The 13189-nt window shown below is 37.0% G+C and overlaps 1 long non-coding RNA gene across 1 annotated transcript; it reads right to left on the bottom strand.

Moving 5' to 3' along the window:
* Window positions 1-9988: 9988 nt before the first annotated feature.
* On the bottom strand, window positions 9989-12446 carry LOC113944418. Its single transcript, XR_003526670.1, has 4 exons — window positions 12339-12446; window positions 11726-11839; window positions 11246-11403; window positions 9989-10420 (listed from the first exon to the last, which is right to left on the bottom strand). It is a non-coding gene; the product is annotated as an uncharacterized LOC113944418 (long non-coding RNA).
* Window positions 12447-13189: the final 743 nt, after the last annotated feature.

Below are 13189 nucleotides of genomic sequence, written 5' to 3'. Positions count from 1 at the left end.
GAAACAACACTATTTGTTTGAAGGTGTAGGGAGGAAGGCTGTCAAGCAATGAAAAGGACAGATCCATTGTGCAGCAAGAAAAGTACTCACTGTGTGGCAGCAGCAGGTGCCCAAGAAACCACAGGGTTTCCAGTAAAGGCTGTGATTACGTCTTCTATGGCTATGACCAGAATCAGCAGTCTGTGAAGAGCAGCAAACTACTCTCTTCCAGAAAAGACAGGATTCCCCAAAGTTTTCCTTGGTCTTTAAAAGGATTCAGCCTTGTACAAAACTGTGCTCAGCAAGATGTCTACAGTATGGACATACACAGTCCCACCAAACAGCAGTAAACAACTAAATACTTTCGTATATAGTTATTTTCTAAATAGCTACAAGATGAATAAAAAAGGTGTTTCTAATGTGACCTGCAAATCAACATTTGGTAAGCAACAAATTAATTAGCAAAATTCTTTGGAGAATCTGAAAAACTAGGCACAGAAATATTTTAGTCAAATTTGGGGAGGAACTGCAGCAATCTGCAATAAAATCCTGACAAATTAAAACATAATTTTAAAGAACTGATGTCAGAGATAGCAATAATTCATGGAGGGAAAACAACATTGAATATAAAGTAGAAAAATACATGAGAATAAAGATATAAACTCCTGGCCCAGAAGTTATACCAGGTCACACAATAATCATCTGCTGTATTTCTTGCTCATAAAGGAGTCCATTTTCACAGCTCTGTAGATTTTCCAGGACAGACTCTTCAGGTTATGACTAACATGAAGAAAACCAGACAAAATCTTTTTTCTCTTCCAAAGGAAGTATCTTGACTCAAATTAATTTGTGGCTTAAGCACTGGCTACAGATGGCAGCAGAATCTTACAGAGTGAGCATATAAAGGGATATGGGCAACAGAAATGAGATGGGATTGATACTTGCCTTAAAAAAAAGCCTATATAAGGTAAGTTTGGGGTTGATGAATGGTTTCTGCATGTATGACATTTTAGCAACTGATGAATGTAGCAATTCTTGGCAGGGTGATGATGGTGAAGTGATGCTGGGAGCCAGAGACACTGTTGGAAAGCAAGAAATGATGAGATCTGCTCAGCTCTGTAATTTTGGATGAACATACCAAAAGTGAGCACATGAGTCACTCCCTTCACTTTGCAATATTTGTCTGGTTGATTGATATGAGAACACCAAAGTATCTCACTGAAGATTGTTCTCAAACTCAGATATTAAAAAGATACACTATGAACGTTCATCTTCTTTGTTAGATGTTGTTCACTGTCTTTATTCTGGATTGCTTTGAATATTTGTTTTGTCATTCAGTAACTGTTTCCTTTTCTGTTCAAAACAAACAGCCTTTCTCCATCATGGTTAAGAGAAAATGACATTTAAATTTAAAGTTAGTCATTAATTAGGTAATCTTAGACTGAATGTGTATATTATAGGAACATTTTACTTCTCAGCAGGGGTATTTCAGAGAGCACTAAGCAAATTCAGTGACTTTTGTAATGGCTGTTTGGGGAATATCTATTATCTCAAACTATTTATTGACTATTGGGTTCAATTATTGCAATTCTGAACAATGTTAACATTGCAGAATCAACCCTACTAGCTAAATACAATTTCAGTCAGTGTAAAGGAGAAAGCATGGCAAAAGCAGGTGAAAAACCCTAGAAGGCTGACTGTACAGTAAAAATTGGTAAATGTGACTAATATTGAACTGGACACTTCGCAAAAGATGGAAAGGACAGACCTACAGCAATCTTACTCTGTAGCATTTGGAGCATTTGGCATTTAAGGCAGGATTATGAATGCCTGTACTTCACTGTGCAAGTAAATTAACAAATAACATCATCTATTTCAGATGCAATAGCTATTATTTACTACTCAGATTTTCTCCATAGGTAACAACTGTTCTCTGATTATCAGTTGAGATGATATTTTATTACATTTCCCACTTCTCTACATTTGCTTGCTTGCCAAGGCTTTAACAGCTAAGATAAAGCATTATTAGTCTAGGACAGAACTGCCAATGGAAAAAAGAAAAACTTTTCTATAAGGCATGTGGGAAGGGCAAGAAAACACTTCTGCTACTGGAACAAGCCCTCGAGCCAGGACCCAGTTATAGTAAACTATCTGCCTCACACCCCTTGCAAGCCACCACGCTCCAGGCTCTGCTTAGATTTAGTCAACAATGAACTTTCTCATGTGCCAGAATTAGACTAACAGTAGCTGCAGAACAACATTGCTGTTATCCTCCACACTTACTGACAATTTTTAACTGATTCAGAAATTCTACTGCAGAACTTTCTAATCAAAACTATACAAATAAGCTTGAAATCAGACCTTAACATACCTAGTCAAGTTTCAGAAGTCATGTTACTCTGGAACAACCTGCATACATGTTACAATCCCCCAAGTCTGCAGAAGGGAAATAAGTGTACATACTCAATTAAGAATGGGTATGATGCAGATGTTTATCACACCATGATTTTTATGATTTCATACATGAAACGTGCCTGACTGTTGAAGACTGCTTTCCTATTTGGCAGCATGACAGGCAGATACCATGTTTTCCACGGCACTGTACATTTAGTTTCTTGGGAGCAAACTTGCATCACTGTATAATTAGGCAGTTATATTTAAGTGCACCTGCTATGTCAATGACTCTTCTCCGTGCCTTGACATGTCAAATCTGAAATTAGCCTGTGCCTTCTAGAAATGTCTGTAGTAAAGGGTGAGGAGATGCCTTTCTGTAGGGTCAAATCCTGCAGGCGTTGCACCTGAAACAGTGAACTTGTACATAAATGCACTGACCCATCTACACGGGCTTTATAGCCTTCAGCAAGGCACACACTGCGTTCTTTTCTACGCCGGTTCAACTTTAGTGACCACAGAAGGACAAAATGGTGTTGAGTTCATACTGGAAAGCAAACAACTGCAAACCCTTCACATGCAAGCATGCTCTCTTTACCTTTTTGTTCTCTCATCTATAAAAAGTACCTTTGAAAACCAGGTTGGAACAATAAGGAGTAGAATGGAAATTAGATTCTTACTGTTACCCATACTGTGCCATTTTAACGAATGGGAGTAATGGTTTTAAAGTCACGCTATCAAAATATAGGGAACATACATATCAGAAAGTATGACCAGATTTGCACTTCAAAAGTGTCAGTCCAGATTTGCTTCAATGCAAAAAAGCAAAACATTAAAAATACTACCAATATCATCTCTGTTGTAATGAAAGTAGTAATGACAAACAGTGGGAATTTATATCAATCCTATAACTCTGCTGGCAGAACTTCACCTAGCACATTTACTTATGCGATCCTTTAGTCTAACATTTAACTACATATGGCATTCCTGAATTACAGCATAAAGCTAAAACTGCAGAGTGCTCCTAATTCCCATTGACTTCCCAGTGCAATGGAAAGGACACCTAGCACTTTGCAAGGTGAAAATGTAGCATTTTCCTATGTCTGTTTCTGTTCCTAGCTCTCCTGCAGCAGAATCTCCTAATGTGTATTCCAGATGGCTTTTGTTTCAAGTGCCATTCCTCCCAAGCCCAACTGCTAATAAACTCCCTATAGATTACAATCTGGAGGCTGAAAATTTCTACTTCAGTCTACAGCAAGGAAATAGGCAGGCACTTTAATTTGTGTATTGGTAGTTGTAGTGTTATAACAGAGACCCTCTTAAGGGTGCACTATACTGAATAGAATCTGTAAATATTAGAAAAGCCACTGATTCACTCAGTGTATTTATTATCAAAGAGACCACTTAAATTTCCCAGAAGCGACTACTTCACTAGCAATGAAACAAACACACCAAAGAGATACAACACAATTTTCATGTCCTATCTGTTGCAAGAACTAGTCTCAAAATCAAGTACAAATGAAACCACCTGACTGTGTTGGCTCACTTTCAACACGCCAGTCTCCCTGACTTTGCCAAAGAAATGTTCCGAGTCTCACACTGTGAACGACAGAATATATGACTCCAGTGGCCCATAAAAAGAAGCAGAGAAAATGGAAAGCTGGCAGACAATGTCATCTACCGGCAACAACTGTATGACTTTATAAATCTTTTCTGTTGTTTCTGCTCAAAAGGTGCAGAAATATTTGTAACCACACACATGCGTTGTAGTTAAAATGTACTCTCATATATTTTATTTTCCTAAGGAAAAAAATGGAGGGCTAATTTCCCACCTGACATACAGGTATGACTCAACAGAAGTCAATGGAACTGCATCACTTGATGTAAGAATAAATTTGACCCAGAGTTCTTGTTTCATTTTAACTTATCAAGAGAAACTCAGAGCTAAAATTAGCTTACAGTAGAAGTCACATGGCAACATGAATAAATCTCTTCCCACTAGTTCTGTGAAGATGCCTCTGGCTGTGAACCACAGCCATCTGTGGGCAATAATCCTGTCTATCTAATAAATATCAGGCAAAGTCATAAATTACAAGAGACTGCACCATACATTAGAATAAAGGAACAATGACAGATGGCAGAAAGCCCATGAGGTCACTGCAGGGGTGAGTAGAAGTGTGTAAAACGTAGTAAAGGAACTGCTGGGAAATGTAGGTACATACAGTTTTCAAAATATTTTGCAAACAGTAAACAAATGATAAGTAAACTTCAGAATATACAGATAAAGAATCATCCTGTCTGCGCTGCCATTTCACGGAAATAGAAAGGCACCTCTATCTTCACTCCCAGACCATGACAACCATTAAGTCTTTGCCACTTAACAGGAAGCAGAGAGGCACACAGTCTGAAAGAGGTTTTGGAAAGAAATTGTGTTCAGGAATTATGCAATGCTTCATGTACTTTTTCTACCTGGAAAATGAAAGCGGCACAAAATGAAGGAGGACAATGACGTGGACAGAAAATGCCTGTTGGGAACAGCTCTAAAATTTACTTGACTTTTGGTGGAAATACTCTTCTGTGGTTCTTCTCAGGAGCCAAAGCAATCAACCTGGAATATGTGAAATCAGACTCTGAAACTATTAGGAAGCCAGACAACAGCTAATTAAACTGACAAAGAACTACAGATATTGAGATCTGGCCTTCCTACCTTAAGTCTGTCTATAGCTTTAAAATACAAAATACCTTTGCATCTAAAATTAAACATTTCTTTTGCAGCAAGCTAGCCTGATGCTTTGATTAATCTGGTAATTTTATCTATTTCCTCCAGTCTGAGTCACCTCCAGTCCAGAGGTGCTACCTCTGGATACTGTAGATAAAGATACTGCTCAAAAATGGCTAATTTCAATTCCTGGGAGTCTTACTGAAATACCTTCATTACTTGGTGCTGACAGAACTTCACTAAAAGAAGCAAGACGTCATTGCCATGGTCACCTGCATGTTCTTAAGTAGCTGCAATGTTTGTTTGAACAAGGCTCATAGAGAATCCAAGTAAAACCAATTTTTTTCCTACAAAACACTACAGTGGTTTATCAACTGAACAATTATGTCCTGCATATCTTGCAAAATATGCACTCAATGAAAACATCTTGATAATTTCTCAGGTGTAGTGCACATCACAGGATCAAGGAAATGGCCCATTTTCCATTTTAAGTGGATTTTCATCTGCTTCTACCACTTCTACTTACATAGTTCTCTTTCCCCCTAAAGGTTTTCTTTGCTAGTTCTATGTTAAAGAAATTTTCCCCACTTAAAAACATGTAGAAAAGTAGGGCTTAACACCCTTTTTCTTTTGAAACTGGAAAAAAAACCCCTTTAAATTCTATTTGCTGAACATCAAGCTCCAATCGCTTGGATTAAAGACTTTGTATTGTTTCATATACTGATTCTCAAAGACCACTGGCAAATACACCAATGGAAATTTAATCTTCACGGCACCTTCAGGTTTTTCTATGACTATTAAAGTCACTACTGGCAGACTTTGTCGACACTGACTTCCCATACTTCTCCTTACGGAACAGAGTCCCATTTACACTACTCATAACATTAATCCAAAGACACTGGAGACTTGATAGGCACTGCCTGAAATGCAAATGCCAACATACTTCAGTGTTAACGTGTTTATCCCATGGATTCATCAAGCTCTGAGTTGATATTTATAAATCTGATAGTATTGCTTATGTGTAAGAGTGTTAAACCCAAGGTAATTTCTGCCAGACTGGGGTTTCATCTACACTGCAGACTTGAATTACTTCTGAAAACTCAATGTCTGCTTTCCAGTGGCACCTACAATAGTGTTGTGAAATATCTGATAACTGAAATCTTTCAAATACTTCTGGAAGACTGATATATTAATAGTTACCAAGACTGAAGAATGCACTTCTATTATTCTCCAAAAAAAGAAGTAATACATGAGAGTTTTATCAGCCTTTCAACAGTAAACAAAATGCACTGGAACATTCAAGCCAATTTCACTGGTTGGGAGAGTAATCAACACCCAGAAAATTAGGACAAAATTTTCTGACTGAAACACAAATTAACTGTAGTGCATTACAGAACTGAGCAATTACACTTTAGATCACACTTTACAAAATCTGAGACATTCATTAAAGGACAGGTGATGGTTTAAGGCAGTTCCAAATCTCCTCCTAGGGCACGGGGATCACGTGGTATGTTTAAGTCATCTGAAGACTGTAAAGCAAAATGTCGTATCCATCTGCCCCCTATTCACACCAGCCAGCAGGCAGAAGCCAGTCCAAAGTACACACAGATATATATTAAAAGACATGGTCATGGCTGCTGCTGTGTCCTCCTACTTCTGAGGGAAAAAAGGAAGTAAAAATTTTCCAAGCAAAGCTTTGGAAACTCCCAGAGTTGAGACTTTTACATCAAACAATGCATTAAGAATATCTGGGAGGGAAAATCCTGCACTGGGAGATAGGAGGACTGGGTGATCTACAATGGTCTGTTCCATTTTTAAATTCTATCATCAGATTTGTCCTCAAGTACAAACCCTCTAGGAGTTTCTTGGGGGCGGTGCATCCTTCCACAACCCCTACTGCGGGCTCTGGCTTAAAAGCCACAATAGAGTCCTTAGAATCTAACAACAAGAGCTATTCTAGGCGCTGGTTAGGAAAATGGGATTTAAAGGAAGTTTCTACTATTGTGCAAAATTAGGGCAAAAAATCTCCTTTCAGATAAGCAACAAAGTATATCAATTCCAACAGTTTGCTCTCCTGCTGTTGTATCCATCATAAAGAAAGACAGTCTTTCTATGGTGAATAAAGGTGATCGTCTAATCAATTAAGATTTCATAGAAAATACGGAACAATTCATCTGTCTGCCCCACCCTCTTCCCAGGTTGAAACAGGACCTTTCCACTTTACTCTGCATGTCACTTTTGTTAAAATGACAGGCACCTCACAGAAAACACCAAACATACATGTAGAGAGAGAAGAATTCCCATTTTGAGATCCACCATAAAAGTGAAGATTTTTGAGCTATGAATTTGATTGCTCTATGTATTGGACAATTGCTTATATAGAATGATACGTATCGTTTTTGTATATGTATTAAAGTCTGACCATGATTACATTTATTTTGATTACACCAGTATTATTAAAGGTATTTGTGAAATTGATGTAAAGTGTGCACTGCACAGAAGTACTAGTAATACAATTCACTGACCTCACTATCGTCCACGACAGTTCACTGATTCAGTTGACCGTGGTCAGTATCTCCATCAAGCACCATCTATTGCAGGATATCATGGATTGTGGCAGACTTGGGTTTTTTTACACTTGTTGAAAACAGACCTTTCAGCTGAAGTTTGGAAACTGACTCCCTTTAGCCACAGACATGTAATATGTTAGTCATTCATTTATCCTATTTTACTTGAAGATATCTTAGAGACTTCCAGCTCCTCCACTGAAGGATGAAGAAACCTCAAATGTTCACATGTATTCACATTCTTAAAGTTAATGTCACTTCATAAGGACATTAAATTCAAGTTGGTATAGCTTTTATGCTGCAGCTTTAGCCCCTAATGACAAGAACGATGCCAGACCATAGCTACATTTTCTCTTTATCTGGCTATAAATTGCAAGTAGGTTCATGATTTGTGATCACTCCATGTGCAGAAAATATAAGTAGAAAAAGAAGCATTAAAAAATTAAATTTAGAAGGTTAGCATTGAACTTGCAATACCTGAAACATATTCTAACAGAATTTCTCTGTTGCTGGTATTTGTTTAAGAGGGTTTGCCTTAATAAACAAAAAAGAAACAATAAAAAGAACAATAAATTCAAAAAAGCATGGATTGATGCCTACATGAAATGCAAAGAAAATGCATAGACAAAAAGAAGGAAAAGATATCCCCTAAAAATAAACTATAAAATAAGACATTAAACTACAGGTAACATTACACCTTACTTACCTAATCTACAAAAAAACCCCAACCAACCAAACAAAAACCCCAAATAAAAATAAAAACAAACAAAACATCAGAACCAAAACAAACCAAAACCAAAACAAAAACCCAAAGGCATTTGCATAATGCACCAATTTTATTTAACTTACCTAGAGTTCACACTGTGATTCATAGAATCTGTTGTTTTCCTTTGAGGTTATGCTGCTGATGCTTTCAAAGTATTGAACTTGCAACACACACTGTTTTACTGAAATATGTCCTTTAAAAAGCCCAAGCAAGGAAAGTAAGTGGTTCTGGATTGTATTTGAAAATATAATTTATTTTACTTGATCATTCCAGCATTTCCAACCACAAAGATAGTGTCATAGTCAGAAGTGTTTCTAGTTGTGAGAACTAATAGTCACAAGATTTTAAAATTAAAGATAACTGATAACCTGACACAGACAGATATATTTTACAAACATCTCTATAGCACTAAAAACTGTAAAAAGAACCAAGATTTGTATTAAGAATTCCCCATCCCCAATAACAATCCTGGAACATTTATTTAAGGGAAGGAGAAGGAATACGCACAAAGAAGGACTGTCTTCTTGCGAATTTTAAACTGAGCTACTTCAGAAAGAGGTGACATAGAAATGGAAATTCTCAAGCAATTACTTTATTTCTCTAGACAAGGTTGGGCTAGAGTTGACACAATGTTTTCAGATGTTTCTAACTTATATTATCATGTAGTGTACACAGTCCCCTGAAAGCAGTTACTGCCCAGCCCTGCTCTTTGCAGAAACTCTCTTTTTATAAATATCACTCGGGATTTATCCAAGGATTGAGCTAAAAACGATCTAGATGTGTTTTAAACACAGAGAAAGAAAGGTAGAACTGATGTACCCTGATGGTTATATCTTCCTGACATAAGGCAGACATTCCTACTGCAATTTCAATAAAATGCTATGATCTTAAGATATAGTACTGCCATGCATGTTAATAGGACTCAGTATAGTAAACCTTTCCACCAGAGAGTCTCTGCACTCATATTGCAAGATGTGGTTTAGCAGAATTCATGAACACCCTATGGAGATCAGCTTCTCTCAGACCTCAATTGATTCTTAGAGCTCTCTCATCCTAGGCCAAATGAAAATCCACAGAAACAATCACTACATGCACCTCTTTTTTTTTTTTTTTTTTTTTCCAGGAAGTATCTGCAAAATATAAACTAGCTTAGTTTCCGTAACTGGAAGCATAAATAAGCAAGCCAGGATTGCAGACAGAAGGGGGGTTGTATGCCTGGTGGGGAGAAGGCTCAATAAGCCTTTCAGATGTTAGTCATGAAGCAGTGACAAAAAAAGTAAAGAAAGAGGTAGGGGAAACAGTTAATAGGTCAAAGAGTATGAACACCTACTAAGGGCCCTACCATGCTGCAAATTGATATCTTGTTCTCTTTCCTTGTCTGGTCTGTTACCAGATCATCAGACAGTAGGATGTGTCCAGCATGTCCCTGGATTTCAACCCACTTTTGAGAATTGTGTAGCAAATTCAGCTGGTCTAGCTACTCACAACAGCACTGGCTGCTGTATCATTCCTCTTTGTAGCATTGGCCATCCCTCCAGTACTTTTGACACTCTTCTTTGATTACTTTTCATCCCACTGAGAAGCTCCAAGTCCAATTTGGATTCTCTGAAATTGATATAATTTAATTTGAAACATTAGCAACTCTGTTAATTATCTCAGTCACTGTAGTCACCACGTGAGAAAAACCAGTGATGCCTGAGGAAGGCACAAAGGCATAACTAACCAGCACTGTAGAGGAGTGTAGAACAGAAAGACCACTTACCAAGGCACAGATGCTTTACTGTGTACTGATTTATATTTTATATGTCTTGGTGATCACTACAGGAACACATATATCTCACGTGAAAGTCAATTTAGGGACCTTACCATGTTGGAATCAGTAGAGTGTTTTTATTTTATTGATGAATGGGCATTTGATGCCACTATCACTGTTTCTCGGCAAAGGAAATTAATGCATCAAACCTTATTTTGTAGGTGTTGCTATGAAATTCACTACATCTGTGAGGAAAATAAGAGAAAGAAAAGTGTCAGTCCAATATAAAACTTGATTATACAGAAATTAAATGCATGAATTGATGTGCAGAGCAAAATGTCTTGCAACTTACAACATAACCCCCCCCCCCACCTAATAGGAATCACAGTACTGTCTGTGATCACTGATTTTTATTTTGTCAACAGTATTGTCCTTTGATCACCAAGCTACTGCCAGCATCCTCCTATTCCAGTCGATCATGTAAATGAATCCCTTGCATATATCCTTATACCCTCTTGTGGCTGACATTAGGCAGTATTAGTTACAAGTACACTGCCAATTTGGAAAGAATGAAGAAATATAGAATAATAATTTTAACTTCCCATATAGCCATTTCAAATGCTTTCTATGATTGTCTTTCCTTTTTTACACATCACAGCCATTCTCTTCAGATTTGTATTACAAATAAAACTCTGTGCAAGTGCACATTTGTCCTACTATAAGATAATTCTTAAATTACAAAGCTACAGAAAAAGAATAATGAAGGCTTTAATGTCATGCAACTACAGAACTGAAACTTGTCATTAGTCAAAAACTAATTGCAAATTCCCTATATAAGCAGCATATGCTTCACAAACTTTTCTTCAAGGAAGATGATAGAGACTCTAAGGATAATAATGTGTCAGATTCTGATAGCTTTAATCAGAAGCTTAATGCTTTGACCACTCTTTTTATCAACAGGTACTTTAGAAGCCTGGTCTGAATAGTTCATTGTCTAGACCAGTGCGGCATAAACCTACAAAGCATCACATCTTCAGGGGCAAAAACTCATGACAAAGATAAATACTGACCAGACTGCAGGATTTTGCTTGAGTGGTTTTTTAGGTGTTTCAATCCAAATTCAGCATAACATTTTAAGCCTGTGATTAAGGTTCCATTGAAATCAAAGCATTCACAGCACGTGCCTGACGTTCAGTGTTTCCATAGGGGTTTTTTGAATGTAGCTAGACTGTTAAAAAAAACCCCAACAAAACAACAAAAGTACAATGCTGTTAGACATTTTGTCAATTTGTTTCAAGAATACGGGCCAAGCTGATTAATAAGTTAAGACAATACCATCTGCATTTCTAAATTGAAACTTCATAAACTGTTTTCATTATCTAGATTGAAGTAAAACCAAGCAGAGAAAAAACATAAGTAGAGAAATCACTTTTTAACTTCTCTGTGAAAACATTATTTCTCAATCATGATTCCTGTTAACAATATTCCACGAAGTCAATTATAATGTAATAACAGAACAGACTAGCGACTTTGGTGATTTAGTGAGTTACCTGCTGAAAAGTCAAGTCTGACAGAAGTTGGTGCAATGAGGTCCAAGAAAGTGGTCTTCAGCTTCCTTTACAGAGGCCATCTTTGTCAGTCTCACTAGTGCTTTTTCTTGGACCCTACATGAGAAGCAAAGCCATATTTGCTAATTTACTTTGGGTTAATGGCTTCATTCTGTGGGCAAGAGTAGATAAAGAGGGGATTTAAAGTAATACCAATTGTTAAAGTAAAAATGAAATTCAGGTAATAAAACCAGAAAGCCTGGTGTTGGCATCTTAGTGTTATTATGCAATATTCCATTTCAGTATTGTGCAAATCAGATATTAATACAGACAATGATTTACATATATAAAGTATATATATACACACACACTTTCATATGCATACATCAAACTTATGTATTCGTGTGTATATGTACAGACATATATATACACAAGGTATAATCTATTTAAGAGAAAGAAGCAGAAAAGCCTACAGTGCCTTTTCTGATTGTTACAGCTAGTAAAGGCATTAGCCAGATGTTGAAACTCACAGGCATCAAACAACAGTGATCATTATGGTCTTCAATCACCCCATTTAGAATTTACAATAAGCTAAGCAGAAAACCATTATTTCCACCTTCAATATAAAGTTTTCCTCTGTCTGAAAACAGAATTCTGCAATGGACTGATGCACCATCTGTTCTAACTTCAGAACCCTTTTCCGTGAAACTTCCAGCAAGGGGAACAAGCTATTGATGAGACCCAGGAATATAAGGACATCATTAGTGAGTATCATAATAAGATTAAAATCCCTTGAGGGCTCTCATCAAAACCTAGATTAAAAAGAAACAAAAAAGGAGAGAAAAGACTGACATTATAGTAACAAACCATAATATAAGGCATAAAATTAACAAACATTATGAATTAATCATACTTAGACAATTACAATCCATATGGCTAGTTAAACTCAATCTGCTACCTGTAGTGACATAGTCTGGATACTGTATATTCAATGCCAGTGCATTTCTCCCAGGATGTAATTACTTAATTTTGTGAATGAGAAAATGATGTGTAAAAGCCAATGTTTCCATGGATTCAATGCCCCAAGTCAGATAAAATGCATGAATGCTTACCAAATCTCACGACACTTTTTAACCCTATTTCATCGCACTTGTATTACCTTCAGGTATGTAGAAACAGTGAATCACCTCCATACTTATTACTACAGTTAATACAAGAAACAAACTGGGTTCAAGGATTAGTTTTCTACATACAGGACTCTTAGGATTTAGATGTCAATGAATGGCACAAGACTGATTAAATCAGTAATTCTGGAGGGTTTTTTATCACTTAAAGCACACGCGTTCGGATTCTGAGAATAACCACTTTCTCCCTTCCATTGCACCTACATTCAGACAGATTTCAATCTCTCAGAGGACTTGGCACTGAGATTCTGGTTCAGTCCCCTCTTTTGTCATATACAGCATG

Source organism: Corapipo altera, unplaced genomic scaffold (genome assembly GCF_003945725.1).
Source record: "Corapipo altera isolate COAL_440 unplaced genomic scaffold, ASM394572v1 45, whole genome shotgun sequence".
Lineage (NCBI taxonomy): Eukaryota > Metazoa > Chordata > Aves > Passeriformes > Pipridae > Corapipo > Corapipo altera.
The sequence above is the reverse complement of the archived record's forward strand: the minus strand, read 5'-3'. Positions and strand labels throughout refer to the sequence as shown.